Source organism: Corvus moneduloides, chromosome 10 (assembly GCF_009650955.1).
Source record: "Corvus moneduloides isolate bCorMon1 chromosome 10, bCorMon1.pri, whole genome shotgun sequence".
NCBI lineage: Eukaryota > Metazoa > Chordata > Aves > Passeriformes > Corvidae > Corvus > Corvus moneduloides.
In genome coordinates this window covers 4,533,195-4,554,257 of record NC_045485.1, presented here as the reverse complement: position 1 = coordinate 4,554,257, position 21,063 = coordinate 4,533,195, and the positions used below count along the sequence as shown (strand labels likewise).

The 21,063-nt window shown below is 44.9% G+C and overlaps 1 protein-coding gene across 3 annotated transcripts in view; it reads left to right on the top strand.

The window, feature by feature from the left end:
- The first annotated feature begins 289 nt into the window (after positions 1-289).
- STAG1 (stromal antigen 1) overlaps positions 290-21,063 on the top strand; it is a 177,267-nt gene continuing 156,493 nt past the window's right edge. The window contains exon 1 of one of the 3 annotated variants that reach the window (XM_032120069.1): positions 290-346. The gene's annotated coding sequence lies outside the window, so the exon portion shown is untranslated. Of the gene's footprint in view, positions 347-915; positions 5,146-7,861; positions 10,248-21,063 lie in introns of those variants that run through there. The other 2 variants (XM_032120068.1, XM_032120065.1) reach the window with 2 other exon arrangements.

The following is a 21,063-nucleotide window of genomic DNA, read 5'->3' as shown; positions in this document are numbered from 1 at the left end:
CCGTTTCCGCGCGAAAGACGTTTTCCCGCGTGCCGCGCGCGCCGGGGCGGGGCCGCTCCCGCCCCTTCCTCCCCTCGCGGCGCGGCGGCGCGGGGCCGGGCGCGCGCGGTGCGGCGGCGCGGGCGGCAGGGGGCGCTGCGCGCCCGGCGCGCGGGGCGGCTGCGCCGTGGCGGGTCGGAAATGCCGCCAGGTGGCGGTTTAGGATCGCGGCCCCGCTGAGCCCCGCGCGGGCCCCGCCAGCGCCGCCGCCCCGGCCCCGGCCCGCGCCCGCCGGACCCCGCGCGCCGCCGCCGCTCCCGCAGCGCTCCCGGGGCGCTCCCGGGGCGCCGCCGCGGCGCGGCCCGAGGTGAGCGCGGCGCGCGGGGAGGGAGCGCGCGGGAGGCGCCGATCCAAGATGGAGGCGCGAGGGGCGGGGGCAGCGGGGCCGGGGCCGCTCGCTCGCTCGCTCGGTCTCCGCGGCGGCCGGGCCGGGAGCGGGCGCTGCCCGTGCGAGGAGAGAGGAGAAGGGGAGGGGAGGGAAGAGGAGGCGGCGCGGGGCGGGGCGGCTCCTGCCGGAGCAACGGGTCCCCCGGGCGCGGCGCTCTTCGCCGCCATCTCATTGTCCCCGACGGGGCTTTGCCGGGGGCGCGGGGCCGAGCCGGGCCGGCCTCCCCCGCCGCCGGGCCTGCGCCCCGCTCCGGGTGGCGGCGGCCGCGGCGTGCCCGCGGGGGCGACGGGGGATGCTCGGGCGGAGCGGGGGTGGCGCTTCCGCCGCGCGGGGCTCGGTGGCGGCGGCCCTCGGCCGGCCCCGGGCGGCGGCGGAGGAGGGAAAGTTCCGGGAGCCGGTGGGCGGCCCGACCCGCCTTTGGCCCGGCCCGGCCCGGCCCGCCGCCGGGACCCGGCCCACTGGAGCACCCGGGCCGCCCGAGCGCCTGGCCCGAATCCAGGGGGGCCAGGCCGGGGTGCAGCCCCGGGGCCGGGGACCCCCGCCCGCCGCTCCTGTTGCTCATCCCCGAGTTCCCAGTGCGGTGGCACCGGGGCGAGCGGCCGCCCCTTGGCTGGCCCGGGGCACAGAGCCGTGTCACGCAGTCGTGGGGCTGCCCCGAGCTTTGAGTGGGAGAAGCAGCGCGCTGAGCCCCGGGGGCAGCACGACCGGAGCCGGGATCCAGGGATCCATGGCTCCGGGAGCGGCCAAGTGCAGGCGGTGCCCTCTGACCGGTGCTGGGCGGGGGGGAGAGGCACAAAACCAGGTTGGGGTCCTGCGCTGCTCGGCTCAGACATAGCAAAGGTTGTGCTTGGAGGAGTGGAAGGCTTCGGTGATGGGTGCTGGTCACTGGGTACCTGGCCCATGCTGGGAAGTGGTGGACAGCCGCACTCTGCTTTCCCTGTGTTCCTGGGATGGAGCAGGGAGTGTGAGCAGTGGTTGGGACGAAGTGTGACTTGGGAGAAAGAAAATAGTTGTAGTGTCCATAGAGCAACTTAAAGGGACATGACTGCCAATACCAGTGTCAAAAAACTTAGTTTCTGGGAAGACAACTGTGAGTTTAATTAAACTAAATTGAGCTTCTTTGTAAGTACTGATTATTTCAGTTGTGTTCCACATAGTTCTGTAGCTGCACAGAGTTAGTCTAGTGATAGCATCTATTGTTGAGGTTGTTAAGGAATGAAAAACCTTCTCCAGGTCACATGACCGATGCAACTGTTCTTAAACTCCTGCGTTTAGTGGAATGGATGACATTAATGTCTGGGTTCAGTAACTTTTCCATGTTATTACACTAGTGAAGAAGGAGTGGTGTGAGAGAAGGATCAATGCAGATTCTCTGGATCCAAAGCAGTTTGGTCTTGTCTAGTGCTATAGCGAGGTTATTTGATGGGTGTTTCTACAGTATAACCCATCCAGCCATGAAGAAGTCACTGGGCCACAAGGCAGTGTGCAGGTTGTCTGTCAAAAGGTGTTCTGACCCTGTGAAGAAGTTTTTCCTATTACAGAATTAGAAGCCAGTTTATTCTTTCTTTATGGTTTTTTTTTTGTTTTCTTTCTGATTCAACTCTGATGACTTTTTGTTGGAAAGCCTGAGAAAATACACATAAGGGTGCAGAGAGTTTTGAAATGAAACGCCAACCCGTGATGCAGCAGGATTTCCTGGTGAGCTGGAGCAGGGCGGCTGACTTCAGGGTTGTGATTAATCTGAGAGGATGTAATTTTTACTGGCTGCTCAATAGAGAGTGTGCAGCTGGAATTCTATGTTGGTGCTGCTGATGGATGTGGATTTACAACAGTGGGAGTGGGTAGTGGCAACAAAGCTTTTCTGAAGCTGGGTGAACAGTTAGTGCCAGTTCTGGAGGTTCAGAGCACTTCATCTCTAGCCCCTGTGTCCAGAGGACTGCAGCCCACGGTCTCTGGTGCTTCCTGACATTTTACAGAGTGCTAGAGTTGACTAGTTGACTGAGGGACAGCATTTCTGGCCAAATGTCCACACCCAGTATGCTGTGGTCTGAAGCTGTGAGGGCAGCTGAAACCCTGGTACTGGAGCCGTGGCTGGGTGCTCTGAGCTTGTCAGCTCCTGTCCCTGTCCTTAGCCTGCCCTTCATGTTGTGCAGACTTGTAGGTGACTTCTGCAACTGCAGTGCACCTTTTGAGAGTTGAGAAGGTGAGAAGGTTTGTGAACATTATTACAGCTCATATTTGGATACATTGACAAATTTTTTTCCTTGGGGTAGTCAGAAACTCAACAAGTGAATATTTTTGATTTGAAAGAACAACACGTACCTCGAGTTTGTGCTGGTGACTGTGGAATCTCTCGTTTCTTTCCCTTGGTTGCAAAGACATGCTCTGGTACAAGTTGGCTAAATACTGGTAATTTAAATAACATTCTACTAGGCAAGTGAGGCCATAGAAGTGTAAGGATTCAGTGAGAGAAACGCTGAATTGTGATGACTTTCTAAGAAGAGTCCTTTTACTGGGATGAGCCCATGCCTTTACGGTAACATTGTGGTTTGTTTTCTGGTGACATGCACAAAAAAAAGCCTCTCACACCCTGCTGAGAATTGCAGCGTTCCAGATCTGTAGTTACCACAAGACATACTGAAAGAGGCAAACTCTACTGAAGCTGTGGAGGAATGTTAAAGCCAGAATTCAGATGCAGCACTGCTGAATGGCTGACTGGCCTCTCTGGGATCTCTCCGTGCTGCACCTTGGAGTTTTGGGATGAGGCTCGGGCTTCCAGTGCTTGGAGTCAAACCCAGAAGGTGATGCTGAATCTGGTGCCAAGATAAGGAAGTGCCTTATCTAAAGCTGCTGTATTGACTTCAGGACTTAAAATGCCAGCCCACGACTGCAAGATACTTCCTGCTTTCTTTACACTTTTGGGGATTTACTTGTAGTCACTCTCATTTATCAGTGGAGCTCTGAAACTCCAATTGCACGTTGTCATCTCTTGCTTGCAGTGCCACTGTGTCTGCTCATTTGGTTAAAAACAGGAGTAGAGTTGGTTTTTGTTCTTGGAGAAGAAAGGGAAATCCTACAAAGTTTGAGTTCATCAGCAGATAATTGTTTTGTTGTTTCTACCCAGGGCATCTGGGGATATGCAGTATTTTGCTTTTCTGTGCTGATGTAGTTTTGTTGGTGTGGGTGTTCAATATGTGATCAGAACACAGAAACCTATTTCTTTGTTCCCTTAGAAAATAAGTGGTTTAGAGAGCGTTGCTATGACCCTCTTGCAACTTCTCAGTCTGAAAATACACTTTCAAAAATAAGTGTTGTTTTGTGAAGGTGCACTGTGATTTTTTTTTTTTTAAAGGCAGAACTCACCTTCAGCTTGCTGAAGGGAAGGAACTGCAGAGGGAATCTTGTCCTTAGTTGGGATTTTGTAGCAACTTGCTGATTTAATTTCTGACATGTCCCGTTGAAAGTCTGACTGTAGGCAATGGTTGCAGCACTTGACAGCTTGTGTGTCACTGTGAGAGAACACCCAGGAACTCGGGTGCTCTCCCTGTGGTTTGAAGGAACTGTGCTCCTGGCTTTGCCACATTTCCTTGTTTGCATCCCTGCAGGCATTTTATAGTTTGGAAAATGCTTTTTAATGATAACAGTGCGCTTGAGATAGCAGCATGCCTCGGACAAGAGATCCATCAGGGCCCAAACAGTGTCACCTGTGTCCTGTTCTGAGCTGTAGGTTCAACATGAACTTGGTAAATTTGGTAACTCTGCCTTAATTGGAATATGTGAGGAGAAAATGCCTATTTATAAATGCAGATAATTCCATATGCAGTACAAGTGGTGCAGATACAAGGCTTTTCATGCCTTCAGGCCTGTGACTTTGGTGGGTGCTGCTCTCTGTACCCAGAGCTGGGAGCACTGGCTGGGCAAGGCTCCCAGCACCCAGTCCCTGCCCTGCTGCTCATCCTGCCCTGCTGCTCATCCTGCCCTGCGGGGAATTGGATCTTTAGAGACACAAAAAGGTGTGGTGGGACAGGCTCTCAGCCACAGTTGTAAGTATTATTAGACATGAGCGCTTGATGTGGGAGTGTATTGTGAGCTCCAGTCACGCAGTTCTTAATCATTTATTAATCATTTCTTTCAGAATTAGGAGCAGGAGGTGGAATTCTTCAGCCTGTCCCCCTTCAGCTGAAGGGCAGGTTGTTTCAGGTGGTTCCCAAAAGTAACGTTTTACTAGAAAGCAACATCCAGCCAACTGTGTTCTTTGCTGTGCAAGGTTTCAGCAGCAGCTATGTTATTTATTCTATAAATAAATCTAGTGAGTTTATATTCTGTAACTCTACAAATAGCAGGCTTGTATTATATTGGCAGGTTAGCTGAATGAAAACAGCGTTGACAGATTGTTCAGCTCATAGGAAAAAGATATTTCTTTGTAGAGTTACACAGGGATTATCCTGTGTGTCAGAAATGTTCCTAAATGTCAAATGTTTTTCTACAATAAAATAATAAAAATCAAAACAATTAATCTTGGATACATTTTTACATACTAGAGCATAGCATGTGGTGGTGTTTTTTGAAACCAAATCAAATAACAAGCTGAGTATCTATTTGCTCTCCCCCACATAAGGGTTTCTCTCTCTGCTTTTAGGGTTATAATCCCCAAGGACCTGGAAGATACCAACATATTTGTGTTTATAAGTGGGAAATGAAACATCGTTTGCAAACGGGTAATGAATTCCACCTTAAACGCATGCTCAGTGTGCCAGTTTTGCATTGTTAATTTCTAGATCTGTTCATTAAGACCACATGAGCTGGTTGCTGCTAGTGGAATTGCACAGGATGGTTGAGCTGCTCTGCCAGCCTGCCTCAGCTGAGAGAGATCTGTGTCTCCACAGCTGCACAGCTCTCCCTTCCCTTTGTGCTGCTGCTGGCTTGACCTTCCCTGGAGCTGAATTCCCTACCTGGCAAACTCCTCTGCTTGGGAGGGAGGTTTTTCTGCCCAGTGAGTGAATCAAGTCAGGCTGTCAGAGTCAGGAGTTGACAGAGGTGATGCAAGGTCAGTGGCAGGAATACTTTTGGAGAAAAATGGTCCTGGAGATGGGGATCCTTCAGGTGGGAGGTTCAGGTTGACTCAGCTGTGCGTGCCTGTGCTCTGGGTGTGGATGTTCAGCAGGGAGCCAGCCCATTGCTCTGTGTGAAGTTGGGGTTCTGTGGGTAACTCTAAGCTTCACTGAATGCTCCCTGCCAGCTCTGCTGTCTGCAGCTTGTGTTTGTTCTTCCCTTCTTTGGGGCTGGTCCTGCCTTACTAGAGTAGCCTGGTGCCATCAGCACAGTGTTGGCATTCTCCTTCTCTAGATGGAAGAGCTCACACTTGCAGTATCACGGCGTTGTTTGGCTTGGAAGGGACCTTACAGATCATCTTGTTCCACCCCCTTGGGGACACCTTCTGCTCCAAGCCCTGTGTTCCTATGGTGGCCTTCCTGTGTGGTCAGAGATGACCGCTTGGTCTGCTCTTTGTCTCCTCTCTCTTCCCCAGGTAACCTGTCCATGCAAGGCCTGTTGTTGCCATGGCAGCTGAATTTCTTTAAGGACCTTTTCTGAAGAATCTTGTTAAATGTCTTTTGGAAATTAAATCAAGTGCCGTCCACTGGTGTAAGGGAGGGCCTTGAGAGAACTCCTGTGTGGAACTTGGCTTTCCCGTACAAAAGTAAGGTTGATTTCCCTGTCTAAATGCTGTAGTTTATTTAGTTGCCTGCAGATCTATTTTCTAGAATAGTTTCTACTAAATTAGGCTCACTAGACTGTAACATCAGAGTGTTAGGTGAGAAAGTAAACATAACTGTAAATTGTGTTCAAGAGTAAGCACTGCTTCAAGCAGTAGAATTTTATTTTGAAGGCTGTTTCTTTTCTGGTTCACTTACATGGCTCCTTTGGTGTCTGATAGTTTTGTTTTTCCCATATCCTTACTTTAACAGGACATTGCTTGTGGGAGAGGAATTAAAAATCTGTCTTCTAAGAAATGAATATTTTTAACAATAGAGGGGTACTTACATATTTTGGGATCTCTGTTTTCCTGAGTTCAGTGGAAATTGATAGTGGAGATCTGGAGACAAGGACAGAGGGAAGGATGTATACACAGAGTACACTCCTGTAGGCCTGTTCCTGTTGGATACTGGGCTTAAAGGAACCCAAACAAATGGTTGCAGTGTTACTGTAAAACAAACAATGTAGCACAGGGAGTGCAAATCAGCACTGCACAGATCATTCTTGCACACAGAGCTGAGCTTGGAGGGACTCCTGCCTTTGGCTGCCTCCAAACTGTGCTCAGCCATCTGTAACCTTTGTGCCCGGCTGTACAAAGTGCTCTGGGAATGGCAGTGACAGTGGAGAAGGAGAGCTCCAGTGGTAAGGGAAGCTCTTCCCCAGGCTTGGCCGCAGTTTCGGGTACTCTGCCCTTTGAGTCTCAGATCATGGCTTGTTTATTCTTCACCTCCTTTCAGTTCCACCATCCCAGTGTTTCCCTTAAGCTCTTTGAGGCTTTTTCTGTTTTAGCACTAGCTGATTGTTCTGCTTGTATTCACATAAATCAAATAGAATTCACCTATAATATGTCCTTTCTCATCCCTCTGAAAAGGGTCAGTGGAGCTGGTCAGAAGAAATGGCATAATTTCTGTGGGTTTGTGCATCTCTTTTGCTTCCCTAGTCAGAGGAATTTTTTTTTTTTTTTTTAAATACCTTTTGTTTCTGTAGGCTCCCTTTGGAGCAGTTTTCTGTGCCAAAGCAGTAAGATTGGGCTGAAATTTAATTCCTGTTTCAAAATGGTCTAGGGAAGTTTTGAATACTAATTATTGTGCTGCTGTACAAGATACTGGACACACTCAGAACCTGGAGAGGTGTGTTTCAGAATTGAACTGTTACACTTAGTTTTCTTCCCAAAAGGAACCAGAGAAGCTGCTTGGTTTTGCTTTGCAAAGGAAAGTTTTTACACACTCGAGTTCATGTTGGTGGAACTATAAAGCACCAGCATCAGGGACAGAAAGCACTGGTGTGGGGGCTTATGTAAATCCTATTGCCTGATGTGGGTATCAATCGGGAGTTCCTTGTCTTGGGGGCAAATGTTTGTGAATGCCAGAGCCATTACAGCTGGGAGGACAAGCCTTTTCCATTGGTATGCCTTACTTTTCTGATTTCTCATTGCTGGTTGTTGATTCAGAGCTGTTGGTGTCCTGGTAGGAAGCTGAGAAGGAAAGACAAGGGCTAAGAGAGAAGGCTGAGGGATGACAATCAAGGGAAGCGGAGTGTCACGTTTGAGGGGTGGAGGGAGGAGTTGTCACTTGCAGCTGCCATTATTTCCTGGACATTTCGTTTCCCCTAGGCAAATGTGTTTTTACAAAACTGCTAAGACTTGAATGTTACCCTTTTCTAAACTTCCAGAATATTTTCTTGGCAATCTCTGCCAGTGAGGATTGCCAGGCCTTTTGCAAGACTGTGTCATTCATCAGCATCGTCCATAGCATTCGTGCAGGACTTGGATCCCCTGTGAAATGCCAGGAGGTACCATCAGCATTTTCTGCCGTAAATTCTGAGCTGTTGGCAGGGTATGTCACTGATGGGGTTTTATTGTGAAGTACACAGCTGAGAATAACCTTTCACATCTTCCTTGCCCATAAATTTTTGGCAGTCAGCTCCTTTGTTGTCTGTCCCTCAAACAACTTCCTTGACCTAAAGTAATGCTTTGATAACACCCACATCCAGAGTTGAGCTATTGTGTCTGCCTCTGTCCTGAAGGCCACGTGTTGTTCCTCTTTGTAACTCGTGCTTGTATTCAGGCCGATGTCAAAAGATAATGACTTTGTGTGGCAGTGGTCACAAAAAGCATTCAGCATGTGGGACAGTCAGCTCTGATTTGTAGTTCCCCAATTCTGATCTCTTCACCCACAGGCCTGGTAAATGACAAGTAGCACCACTGTGAAGTGTCACAGAGTGCCACTGGAGATATTTGTCCTGCCAATCTCGAGCCTGTGTGCAGGTTTGCTGGTACTGGCCGATGTGAGCCTGACGCAGGGAAGAGCTTGTGGAACTAAGCTGTCATGGAACAATTACGTAATTAAAGAGCATGGGAATGTACAAAACCAGTGACTTGCAGCTCTCCAGAAGAAATAAGTTCATGGTGAGCTCTCTTTGCACCAAACGAGGTGTCAGGGGTGAGGGGAACAGGCTGTTCCCGGCACATGATGGGGGCAGCTGGTAGAGAAAGTGGTGTTGTGCAAAGTAACTGCAGCTCCTGCAGCTCCTCAAGTAGCTTGTTTTATATACATATGTAAGAAAGAGGTGTCCTTTTTAATTTCTGGTCTAGCTATTGCTGGTGTTGGTGGCATGCCAGGTTCTTTGAGGGAAGACCCAAGAGCAGCACGAGTGTCTCGAAGCAGTGTAGGAACCGTCCTGCCCTTCCTGCGGCTCCTGCATCTGACATCGCTGTCAGAGCTCCCTGAAATGGGGCCTCAGTTGGGAAGACAAAAAGCTGTAGGGAAGGAAGGGAAGAACATGCTGGTGGAAGGCTAGAAATGATCTGAATATCATCTTACATTCACCACACTTGCCTATTAATAGCCAACAAAGAACAAAAATTTAACACGCAGGGCAGCCTCATTTGTATTATTTTTCCTCAGCTGTAAGCTCAGGCAGTTTGGGACTTGGTTGCTGGGGATTCTTTTTAATCCTCAAGGGGAACATTGGTTTTTGCATTGTTATAGATGGCTCAGATGAGCACGCCTGTGGTTGAGATGGGTATTGTTAGGCAGTTACTCCCATCTTGTTCCAAATAACACATGCCTCTGACAAACCAACTGTCTGGACTGGAAATTCCTGTGTTAAGTTTTTAGCTGCAGATTGGTTATGTTTGTGGTGTTCCAACAAAACTTATTCAAATTGATTTTTGAATATGAGATTAAGGATTTTTTTTTTCTTTTAGGTGTGGTAAATAAGCATTTATTTTTTTCTAAGGATTTAAGTGGGAAATTCCTGCTTAGTTTTCATGCTTTAGGGTAAAGGCCTCTGGCTTCAATGAGATCGTTGTTACTTAGTTGTTAAAAAAAATTCCACATATCGTGGCCATTTTATAATTGTCTGCAAAATAGTAAGTGGTAGTAGCTTGGTTGGACTTGGAGATCTCTTTCTTGCAGATTTTGTGGTTGTGCATAGGAGCGAGCAGGTTGTGTGTGCCACACGGACAGCAACCTTCACTGCATCCTTCCAGCTCTGTGGGAAGGACAGGAGTTTGACAGGCATCAGTCTGCTACTTGTGAACAGAAGCCATTCCTGAACACCAGGCTGTGTGAGGCATAACTCCCCAGGTTTGGAAACCAGGCTTTGATTTATTGGTCTCTTGCCATGAAGTTGCCAAAAGCTGGATCTTGTCAGTCGGGTGTCTTTTGTGCTGTATCCTTGTTTCCTCCAAAGCAGGCAATTTACTGAGGGCTCAGATAAGGAACAAATGTTTTTCCTAACTTTGTTTAGGAGAGAACATTTATTTTGGATGAAATCTCCCAGAAGAGCTTGAACAGACACCGGATGGGAAGATCAGTAAACTCAGCAGGATATAACAACTTCGTGTGCTTGGGCAGTTGAGAATGTCACCGTGGAATATGAGCTAAAGGAGCAAAGTCATGTGCCCCTAACGTGGCTGAGAGCTGACTGATGGTGTTGAGATCAGAGCTGTTGGTGCTCAGTCTGAGGGTGCACAGAAGGGTGCACGTACAGAATGTCTCCGTTTGGCTGCGATCCCAGGTGGAAGATTCCTCTCTTTGGGGCTCTTTGGTCACTTTGTCATGTGAGTGTTCATGCTCTCACCACTCAGTGGCTCTAATACCATTTTCCCCCTTAGTTTTAAATGTCCTGATCATACATGATGAGAAAAATTGACACCACCCTGCCCCCATCACGTTCTTTTCCTTGCAATATTTTTTCCTTACCCTGCAGCTGATAAGAATTTTCCTGTATTAGCAGCAGAGATTTAATCTTGCAGTATGATTTCTTGAGGACCACTACCCAAAGTGTTGCAGTGGTTAATAGTTTCATATAATATCTGCTCTGCAGTCTTCTACTCCTGGCTTTCAAGTAGAAGTATTCTATTATTTAGTCCTGTAATTATTTTCCTTTAAGAGCAGTAGTTCATTTTTGAAAAATTGCAAAGCATTTATCACTTACACGTCTCCATCCTCCAACTGAGATGTGCTGTGTTGTGAGAATAGATGCTAGAAAGACTTTACTGTTGGGGTTTTATTTAATGAAAGAACTGGTATTGGAGTGTGTTTTTCTTTAATTCTTTTATTTGAATTTTTTTCACTGATTTGTTTTGTACATTGCTGGAATCTCTAGGGACACAACTCTTAAGTCCAAACTCATCTTGCTTTTACAGCCATTAAGGGATATTAAAATTGTAGACCTCTGTCCAGTCTTGTGTTTTACTGGAACAATGGACTTGTACTAGGATGGTTATTTATTTACTCTTACTTTTGTCACTCTTCCTGGGCTTTCTTTGTTCCTGGAAGAATACAGAACAAAAAAAACAATGGAGAGAGAGCTTGAGTTAATCCCTTTGTTTTGGAGTGAGACAGTTTACAATATTCTTGACAGCCGCTTGTCTAATCTCTTAATTGCTGGAAATTTCACTGCATTTCCTAAGCAGCTTATTCCAGTGCTGTATATTCTTACTGACTGGTTTGTTTCCAATGTTTAACTGACACATTTTGCAGTTAACTTTTGGGGTTTATTTTGTCATAGTGAGCTATTTCTGGTGTACCTGAATGTCCATAAGCTGTTCTTTTTTTTTTCTCCTTGAGTTCTAACACAAACTGTGTCTTTGAGTTTCTCACTGTTTCCTCCTACCTCTGGTTTTCTTGTCCTCTGACTCAGCTTACTGCTTTGTAGACTCACTCCTGTCAGTTCATATCCTGAAGCCTGGGCCCCCAAACTGGGCACTCTGCTCTGATGCTGATGATTTAGTAGTGCAAGGTGGATTGTTCTTCATTTATTTATTTATTGTGATGAGCTCTTCACAAGAGTCCCTTGCTCTTCCCTCATCCTTTTGTTTGTCATTCAAGGAAGGCTTTGCAGGCCATCCCAGGGGGTGAGAATCTGCCTTAGCCTGTGCTTGGGTATCTGGAGTCACTCTGGATTTCCGTCACCGAGAGGCACGGTCACCCTTGTCACAAAGGGAGGGATGGAACCCGCATGGGAAGGGATTTTCACTGGTGAAACAAACGGGTACTGGCCCACGACAGGGGCAGCTTGCCCTTTGTGGCTAGCACAGGCTACAGCACAAACACTGGGTCCTTGGCTGGGATGGCATCAGACAAGAGCCCAGGCTCTCCCCTTGCTGCTGGCGAGGAGCGTGATGACGCTGCTGGCTGATGCAGCTGCCTGATGCAGTTGTCTGTGCTGTCATTTGATTAGCTGCAGTCTTCAATATTCATGAAGAGCACTGAAGAAAGAGGCTGCCTTGTTTGTTCAGCATCAAGCTGTTGAAAGCATACATGGAACATCGGTTTCTCCACATCCTTTGATTTCAAATGCTGCTTTTTTGTTATTATAAAATGGTACAAGTCTTCATGATGACTTCGACAATACGGAAAGAGGATTTGTTTTTTTGTGGTATAATAGCAGCTGTAAGAGAAAAAACTGGGAAAGAAAATTAAAAGATGCTAAAAAAGTGAAAAAGGGATGCATTTAATGTGAGTGTAATATGTGTGTTTCACAGACTTGCCCTAAAATTTTCCTAGGAAGCAGCTGTCTTCCAGCATGGACAGCATTTGGAGCTTTTGTTTCTTCCAAACAGTTGGTACATTTTTGTACCAAGCAGAGATGTTTTGAGCCTTGAAACCAGTCTTCTAGTTATGACATCATTAGCAACATTTATTTATTGTCTGTTTGGATCCTGGATTCTTCTTATCAAAGCATTTGTTCCCTATCAGTTTATAATCTTCAGGGAATAACTCCAGACAGATCTGCTTTGCTGCTCTGCTGTTTTAAGTGCATGATTATTTAAAACTTGGATTTCACTTCTTGTTTGCTTATTTTGAAACTGCCTTTTGCTGTGTTTTACAAGCTAATTTGTCATGGGACTACATTGGTAGAGGTGGGATGAAAATTTAAAGTTGATTAATTTATAAGTAAATAAATGGAACTAGATTGTACTTTCTAGGCTTTACTGGATTTTGTTCACTTAGGAGCTTTATATTGATAAACATACCTAACCTTTTTTTTTTAGTTGCTTTTTTGTCCTCGGTGCTTTCCCACCTCTTGTTTTTTAGGTGGCAGTCAGGGCTCTCACCTTTGCTGCCCTCCTGTCACCCCCAAGTGTCTCCTTTTGACTGATAAGCCTCTCTCCCCTCCACCCTTGTCGCTGCTTCCTCTCGGAGCAGTTTGGCTCCTGCTTGGAGCACAAGGTCGTGTGCCTGGCAGGGCTGGAGATTGTTCCAGGCCGTGCCTCGGGGAGGGGGCAAGTGCTCCACGCAGGTCTGGGATAAACCGGGGCTGTTGTGAGTGTCCCTTAGCAGCCACGGTGCCACCTGCCTGTGCCAGCTCAGCAGCAGCCGCTGTGCTTGTACAGGTGTTCTGGGAGCACCCTCAGGGAATTTGACAGCTTTTAGTAGCTGGTTTGTCAGAGATGAACGGGACCTTGAGTAGCATAACAGCGCAGGGGACAGTGAGTGGACAGCCTTCCTTTGGTGCCCCGTGCCCTCCCTGTGCAGCTGCAGCTCCCTGGCGCTGGTGCTGCTCTGCTGGGAGACAGGGATCTGCCTCTGCGGGTTAGAGAGGCTCTGTGGTGGGATGGTTGGGAATTGGGCTACTGAGGGGTGGGCTGGAGATGCAGTTGGTGATTTGGTTCTGTACTTCTGTGGCTCCCAGCCTGATGGAGCACGCTTTGTTGTGTAGTTGGGCATTTTGGTGAGTGGGGCAGCACAGAGTACAGCAGGAAATGAGTGACTGCTCAAGGAAACTGGCTAGTTCTCTGAGAATATGGCTTTCTTCCCTATCATTGCAGCTGGGAGGCCATCAGCACTTTATTCTTCCCGTGTACCTCCCAGGGAAACTCATCTCCATGATTACATCACTTATCTTACCAATACATCTCCCTTTTTAATAGACTAGGAAGAGCCTTGTTGTCAATCTCTTACTTTCCCTTCTAATAGCCCTCAAATATCCAAGGAAAAGAAAAGTCAATTGCTGTCGGATCTCTTGAGAGTTTGGCACTGCATGTGTATGAGGTGCTTGAGCTTTAAATGTTTTAATCAAAATCCAGTCAGTCTTAGGATATCTTTCTCTCTGGTTTCATCCTTGTAGTGCACAATTCTGCCAGTTTCTCTTCTGCTCTGTTCTCTGTAGACTGCAATATTTTGAAGAATCCTTTCCTTGATCAAGCTCCAAAACTGTTTTCTTGCCCTTCCTTTTCTCAGTGGCTGTATATAAGTTCTTTGTTAACAGACTTGACAGTTTAGTGTTAAAACAAGAAAAAGTTTGTGTTGTTTTATCACAAACTTGTAACTCTTTCTTATCTGAAACTAAAGTAAGAAATTTAAGAAAAAGAAACACTACAACAGAGCAAAACAACAGCCAGTGGGAAGGGGAAGCTAAAAGACTAAATATGGGGAATAACAACTCAAGGCAGAATTTCTTGCTTCTCACAGCCAAGAACTGGATGTGGTGTCAGGAATCTATCTCACCAGCTACCTGACAGTGGTTTGTCCCTGAAATCATCTTTGCTTAGGAACTTTTAGACCTTAAGGATTAATTTTCCCCTGTAACTTGGGGGCTCTGCTCAGAAAATGGGTGACTGACTTTAAAATGTTCATTTCAGTCTTACCTTGCTCTAGTAATGTCAATTGTTTGTTGACTTAAGGAAACTGTCTTATGTTTGCAAGTCAGTATTTAATGACTGTGCTAATTGTTTTCTCTTCATTTCCCTGTAATGGGGTTTAATTTGATCCAAGTCTTCATCAGTCTGGGAGTTTGCAAGCAGATTAGAAATTAAACTGTACGGTAGAGAACAAGCAATAATAAATATCCTTTTAAATATTCATTTTTAAATAATAAAAAGAATTGTAAAACCTCTCCTGTTAAAAATGATACTTTGAAATGTATTCTGGGTACCATTTTTCTAGTGAGCTAAAACCTCATTATGTTTTCTTTTTTTTCCTTTGGCAATTAATCTCATAACTCATTCTCCCAGATCATTCTTCTGGTGTTTTAGTAAGCTCAGCAGCTACTCTAAACTACAACCTTTTTTCAAATATGGCTGCCAAATTGTGTTTTCATGTCAGAGAAATATCTTCTGTCTGCAAAGAGCACACGGACATTCCTGTTACAGAAACATTAGCTGTTCCATCTCTGCTCACTGTGTTCAAGTACCAGTGCCCCCTCCTTTGAGGAGTAATTGAAAACTTGTGGAAGAGGCTTTTGTACCTATTGGTAAGGAGCTCATGAAACTTTTCATAGCTTAAAAGACAAAATTTTCACAGCATTGCCCTAGGAATTCTGGAGAGATGTTTTTAGCTTCAGTGTGGGAAATTTTGCTGAAACTAATAGCTGTCTTATTTTGCATTCTGTTAATCTGCCCAGTGTGTCTGGAACTGCAAGACGGCTGCGTTGAGTGCAGTTAATATGTGAATAAACACAATATTCTTTATAATATCTGTACAGTATATAAAATGAATAAAACATGGAAATGTTAAGAGTTCCCTGAATTCTGACTGCAAAGAAAGGTTCAAGGTTTGGGAGTGCTCCGGGCTGGGTTTCACTGGTGCTGTAGGTTCAGAGGGCTGGCATGGAAACGGGCTGGTCTTTAAAAGTGCAGTCCCCACAGGTTCTATTAGATGTGATGTTCAGGCTCTGTGTTGTCTCACATCTGCTCAGGGTGCTCTGTCTGCAAGGTCACATCCTTCTTACAGTTCTGGTTTTGAATGGTATCTACAGAAATAAGAAGTTGTGGACAGGATTTGGCTTCACTTTTTTTTTTTAATTGAAGAATATAAGAGGAAAAAACCCACAGGCATAAACTCCTCAAACACATTCAGGGGTGGTTTTTGCTCCAGGTAGTGATTGGGAATTACCTGTGAATTCTCTGGGAGTTCTATATTCAGGACTTTCTGTACTTAGGAAGCATGTGTGATTTTCAGCATGTGTATTTTAGGATGCTGAATGCTGGCTCTAAGTGCACGGTGAAGTCCAAGTTTCAGCCTGCAGGTAAGACAGGTGCCTTCCATAGGAAATGCACAAGTAATTCCCAGCGCTCCTGCAAAAGAGGAATAAGCCTAAAAGCATTAGTTTAAAAAGGTAGTCGGTTCCCTTTTCTCTCCTTGGCAGTATTAAGACCAGAGCATTTTTGATACAGAAATGTAAAAATCAGTGCTGGGAATCTCACTAGACTTGCACAGCTTTTGGAGCTCCCACTTGTCTCGTGTTCCCTCTTCCAGCCAGGTGTGGGAAGGCCAGTTAGCAATCCTGCAGGGACGTGCTGCTTCCCAAGTGCCTGGGGCCTGGGATAGGCTGATAACGTGTTTTGCCATAGATTTTACAAATGCACTCTAAAGCAGCGTCTCCTGCTTGAAACCCATTATTTAGGAAGCAAAGTGTGACAGAGACAGGAGAACATGGTAATCACAGCAGAACAGGCCAGGCTGAGGTAAAGAATAAGAGGTGGGATTGCTCTTTTCTGCTGGTCATGGGCTGGAAATCAATTAGTGTTGGACTTGAAATATGTAATTAATGATGAAAAGATCCACTGGCAATTTGGAGTGTATTGAACATGAGCTGTGTAATGAAGTAGGAAGGTGAGCTCAACCACTTTAAATGGGAGAGCCTGTCATATCTGTAATATTAAAAAGCTGTCTTAGTATTAGAAAACTGAAGTGTTAGAGTACTCAGTAATTTATAGTATTTAGCATTAAAGATCTGAACGAGCTAATTATGGCTATTAAAATGGCTGCATTAAAATTTGAACATTGAAAGTTTATAGAAGCTCTAAGCAGTAATTAAGGATGCTATTTTAATATATAAAATTTACTAAAGTTGAGCAAAGAAAAATCCTCATGCAGCTCACAAGGGAAAGTGTAGAAAGAAAAATCGGCTTTTAAATTCTTGTCTCTTACTGTTTAGTTGAATAACTAAGAAATATGGAGCTAGACTATCCTCATCTCATACATAGTATAATTTGAGATATTCCCATGTCTTTACTAAAATTGGAGAAGGTAGTCCTTTGCATGCTTATCAAATTTTATACTTCAGTTGATAGGGGATTAGAGGCTAGGTTGTGAATTTTTTGTCTACTCTGTATTTTCTGGGATTTTTCTATTTTAGAGCTCCTGAGATCACAGTTGAAATAAAAGCTATACTTGTATGCCTAATCAAGCAGCTTCCTCATTTTTAGCTGGCGAAGTATTTTTGGCACCCTGTTCTCAATCTGACCTTGCTGGGCTACAGCTGCTGGGAGAATGGCAGCTCCCTGAAGAAATGGAGGAAAGCTCTGCTTTCAGCTGGCTCTGGATGACCCTTTTGGTGCTGGAACCTCCTCATGGAGCAGTCAGAGAAAATCCAGGTGAACTCCTCATCAACCCTACAGGCCTCTGGCTACCTGCAGTAGCCAAGAAGCTCCTGGGAAAGGGGAGAAAGCTCTTTGGCAAGAAGTTGCAAAGTCTCAACAATTTCTTCAGAAGCTCAGCAGAGGCTTAATGGATTATCTGAATATTGAGTTGTCACCTGGAAAGGCATTTTTCCAAAAGAGGTTTATGTTACCTGTGTTCTTGAGCCATCCACCCTCTCCCCTTCCAGACAGGTAATGGTTCATCAGTGACACTGAGTTGGATTAAGTATGTTATTCAGTTAGACTGAGTAAGATTAAGTCAATACAACGGGGCCTTTCAGTTTGCCACCAGCTTCTTTTCTAACTGCTTTCCACTGGGGATAATCAGGATTTTTTCCTTCTTACCAAGATGTGCCCCTTTCTGCTAAAATTTTGCTGGTGTTTCTTTAGCACATGCTTTTGCCATTCATAGTTTGGGCCATGGCAGGTTCGAAGGTTCTGGCTAAATCCTTTGGGACAGGGGGACACGCACAGCTCGCTTTTAAACTGTGTTTATTGATGCGTAATCTTTGTTCATTGATACCTGTGTTTATTGATGAGTGATCTTTGATTAGTACCAGCATCATTGACTCCTAATGAACATCATTGCCTTTCTCTAGGAATACCAGTGCAGGAGGATTTGTGTTGAATTCTAGCTGTTCTAGCCTCTGTACCTCCCCTAAATGGTGTTTGAGCATGTCCAGTCACTCTTTTTGAAACCCAAAATAGGAGAATTATTATCTTGTGTGTCACTGAACAAATAATTCTGGAAACGTTTTCATTTGCTCTTTTGCTCTAAGTTTTACACTCACTGCATTTTCCTTGGGAAGTATTTCTGAAAAATTAAGCTTTTAGTTGGCTTTTCCTCAAATCAGAAAGTGCTTGTTCTTGTTACATCTAGCTGTTCAGGTGGATGGATATTACCTTGACCACTGGACTGAATTCTCCACAAAACAGTGGCAGGGCTCTGAGAGCACTCTTTTTGAGCACTGCTATTATGTGCTCTTCAGCACTTCTCTTAGCAAGACCCTGATCAATACAGTACTTAATAATTTCTCGGGTTCAACTCAGATTTAGAGAGGATGTCAGTATTAATGAGTTTGAATTATTCTCTGGAAGTGATCATGCTGTTAGTTCATTCAGCAGACAAAATCAACTTGACCTGGACCAGGAAGCTGCCTCTCATCCTAAACCCTTATCATAATTTATTAAACCCTCTGCATTCACTGATGTTGCCTGTTCATACTACTGCTTTTCATATTATCAGAGAAAGCATTAACAGCTTCCTCTTCTCTGAGCTTATGTTATGGTTTCTTAGAGGCCATGTATCAGTCTAAGCTTTTTTGCTTGTATCACCTCCATTCCCTAATTCTTGAGCCTTTCTTTCCCTCACTAAAAAATAAATAAGTAAAAAGACCATCAACTCAGAAGGGCAAAATGCTGAGCATTAAATCTTTTGCTACTAAAGCTCTGGGATTAAGAGTTTTTTAACTGCTGAATTCTGGAAGATTTTTGAAACAAACCTTTGAAGTAAGGAATGTGTATTAATTTGGAAACAGAGAAATCAATCCTTTAAAACAGTTCTGCAGTACACATTTAATTGTGTTTATTCCAAATGCTTTTAAGGTAGAAAAGAAGCTTAAAGATTTTTGGCAAATACGTGCTGCTTGGATAGAAACCCAAGAATTTTAACAGCTGTTTTCTGGAGAACGTCTTGGCTTTTCTTGTTCTTGATGATTTATATCTATATGGGCAGTTTGATGTCACCTTTCGCAGCTTCGTGGTTTTCAGTTTGGTTCTCTAAGGCAGTGTGGCTTTGCAAGTGTTTGTGTCACTCCTGTCACTGCCAGGACAGTGGGACAGAGGAGGGGACAAGGGAAACAAGATTGGGGTACTTTAATATTGCTGATTTTTGGTCTTTTGAATAGGGTTCAGATTTTTTATGGTTCAACATAACATGTTATTTAAATGCGTTAGAAGGATTGAGTTGCTGCATGTCTCTTAAGAGCACAACCACTAATTCCAATTAAATTTGGAGGGGGTGGGAGGTATCCAAAAGAGAAATTCCTGCAGTTTTTGTGAAGGTAGACAACTGGCCAAAGTTACTCTCTTAACATCTCTTTCCCATCCCTCTTCTACACACTCTTATAAATAAAAGCAAGAGTAGGATTTAAATTGTTGTTAGAAAATTCACATAGAGTTACAGAACCGTAATCCATGGAGAACCAAGCTTCATTGTTTCCACAGCTTGTGGAACTGCTGGAAATGACAAACAGAAGGAAAGAGTAAGTGTGCAGCAGTCTCAGCTGGCCAAACCCTACAAAGAGAGCTTTTATCAGTGTATCAGCATGGTAGCAAAGACTTCTGATTTCTGTGGTTCCTGAAAATGGAAATAATGTTCTGGTTCTGGAAGAAAAATCTTTATCACAGTTTAAACTGGAGCAATTACATTCCCAGGAAAGGCAGCAGGAGGGACAGAAAAATGTGTTGTACCTTCTCAGAAGTCCCCACAAAGCAGCTGATCAGATTTAGGACCTCGCTTGATGGCTCGTGATGTGTTCTTGCAAATTCATTATTTTTAAAGTGGGATTGTGCCTGACTCTTCCAAAGCCACATAATCCATTTACTGCATTGACAGAGAGAAGTCTGTGTAGCAATCACTGTTAGGTGAGATGCTCTCTGGGTGAGGAGGTAGTTCCACTGTTGGCTGCTTTTGCACTCCTTGTTTCTCTGGTTGGGGAGGGCAGAGAGCTTTGTGCACTCAGCCTCTCACCCTCGGGCAGCCCAGATGCAGAACGGGAATGCACATTGATCATAAGAGGGAATATGGTTTTATTCTACTTTATGCATATTGTATAAATTGTTATGGATTAGTATTTTACTTCTAAAAAGCAGTTTGTTTGTATTAATTACATTTTGAAATTTGACAGCTAGTTGGGAGCAATGATCCATTTACTGGGGAAAAATTCAGCTCGTTTGAGGTTTCAGCTTAAATTTGACACCTTCAAATCTGACCCTTCAGTGCAAACTGAGTTTTATGCAGTGCTGATGGCAAATGGGAAATTATTTCTAGTTACCTAATAAATATGACCCTAGACAGTTTAAAAACAGAAGGGAAACCCAGCCTTTAAATAAAAGGAAATCCTGGTGAGTCCTACAGCCTTATTAGAAGCGTCTTGAAGAATTAAAATGTGGAAATTACCTTAATGACAAGCAGATTATTGGAAAAAAGCCAGGTATGATTCATTTAAACCATCAATTTTTCATGTTAGTGCTAATGTATTAATTTAGTAAGAAATTATTATGTTCATGGGATCCTGGTAGCAAAGCTGGCATTATTGTGGCCTTTTGACTTCCATCTGAAGAAAAAGTGGGAGCCAAAAGACCACATGAATTTTCAATGATAAGTGTCAGAGTTCCAGTGTTTAATTACAATGGCAAATTATGCAGAAAAGGACAGTGGGATTTTGTAAAACGTTGTTTATGTGAAGGCCAGGGCTGTATCTCCTCCTAACAGTGAGACAGCAGCAGTGTACAGGATAAAATGTAAAAGGTGCATCTTTGAGATCAGAACCCCAGAAATGCTGGATCTAAAGGTTTGGTAGTCAGCAAGTTATTTGTGGGGGGGTGTTCTGGGAGGAAGGTAAGAACACAGTTAAACAGTGAACTCAGAACTCACCGTGGGCTGCTGCTGGAAGGCATATCCAGCTTCCCTCCACCCTTCTGCCCTTGTTTGCCACACTTTGTGCTCTTGCCAACATAGTCTGCAGCACTTTTCAGAGGACTGTATTCTAAAATTGTGAATGTTTTATTTTTCAACTGAAAATGTTTCTTAGAAGAGGAGGTCTGGGAAAAGATATCAAGTGTCTGAGCCCCAAGTAGAGAAGTATGTAGAGCGGGTTTGCTGGTACACTCGACCTTGGTGACAGGAATGTAAAGGGGGGCACAGACTCAAGAGCAAGGGATGGTTGGGACAGGACAGGATGGGACTTTCATTTGGGTCAGTGAAGGAAAAGAAGCAGAGAGG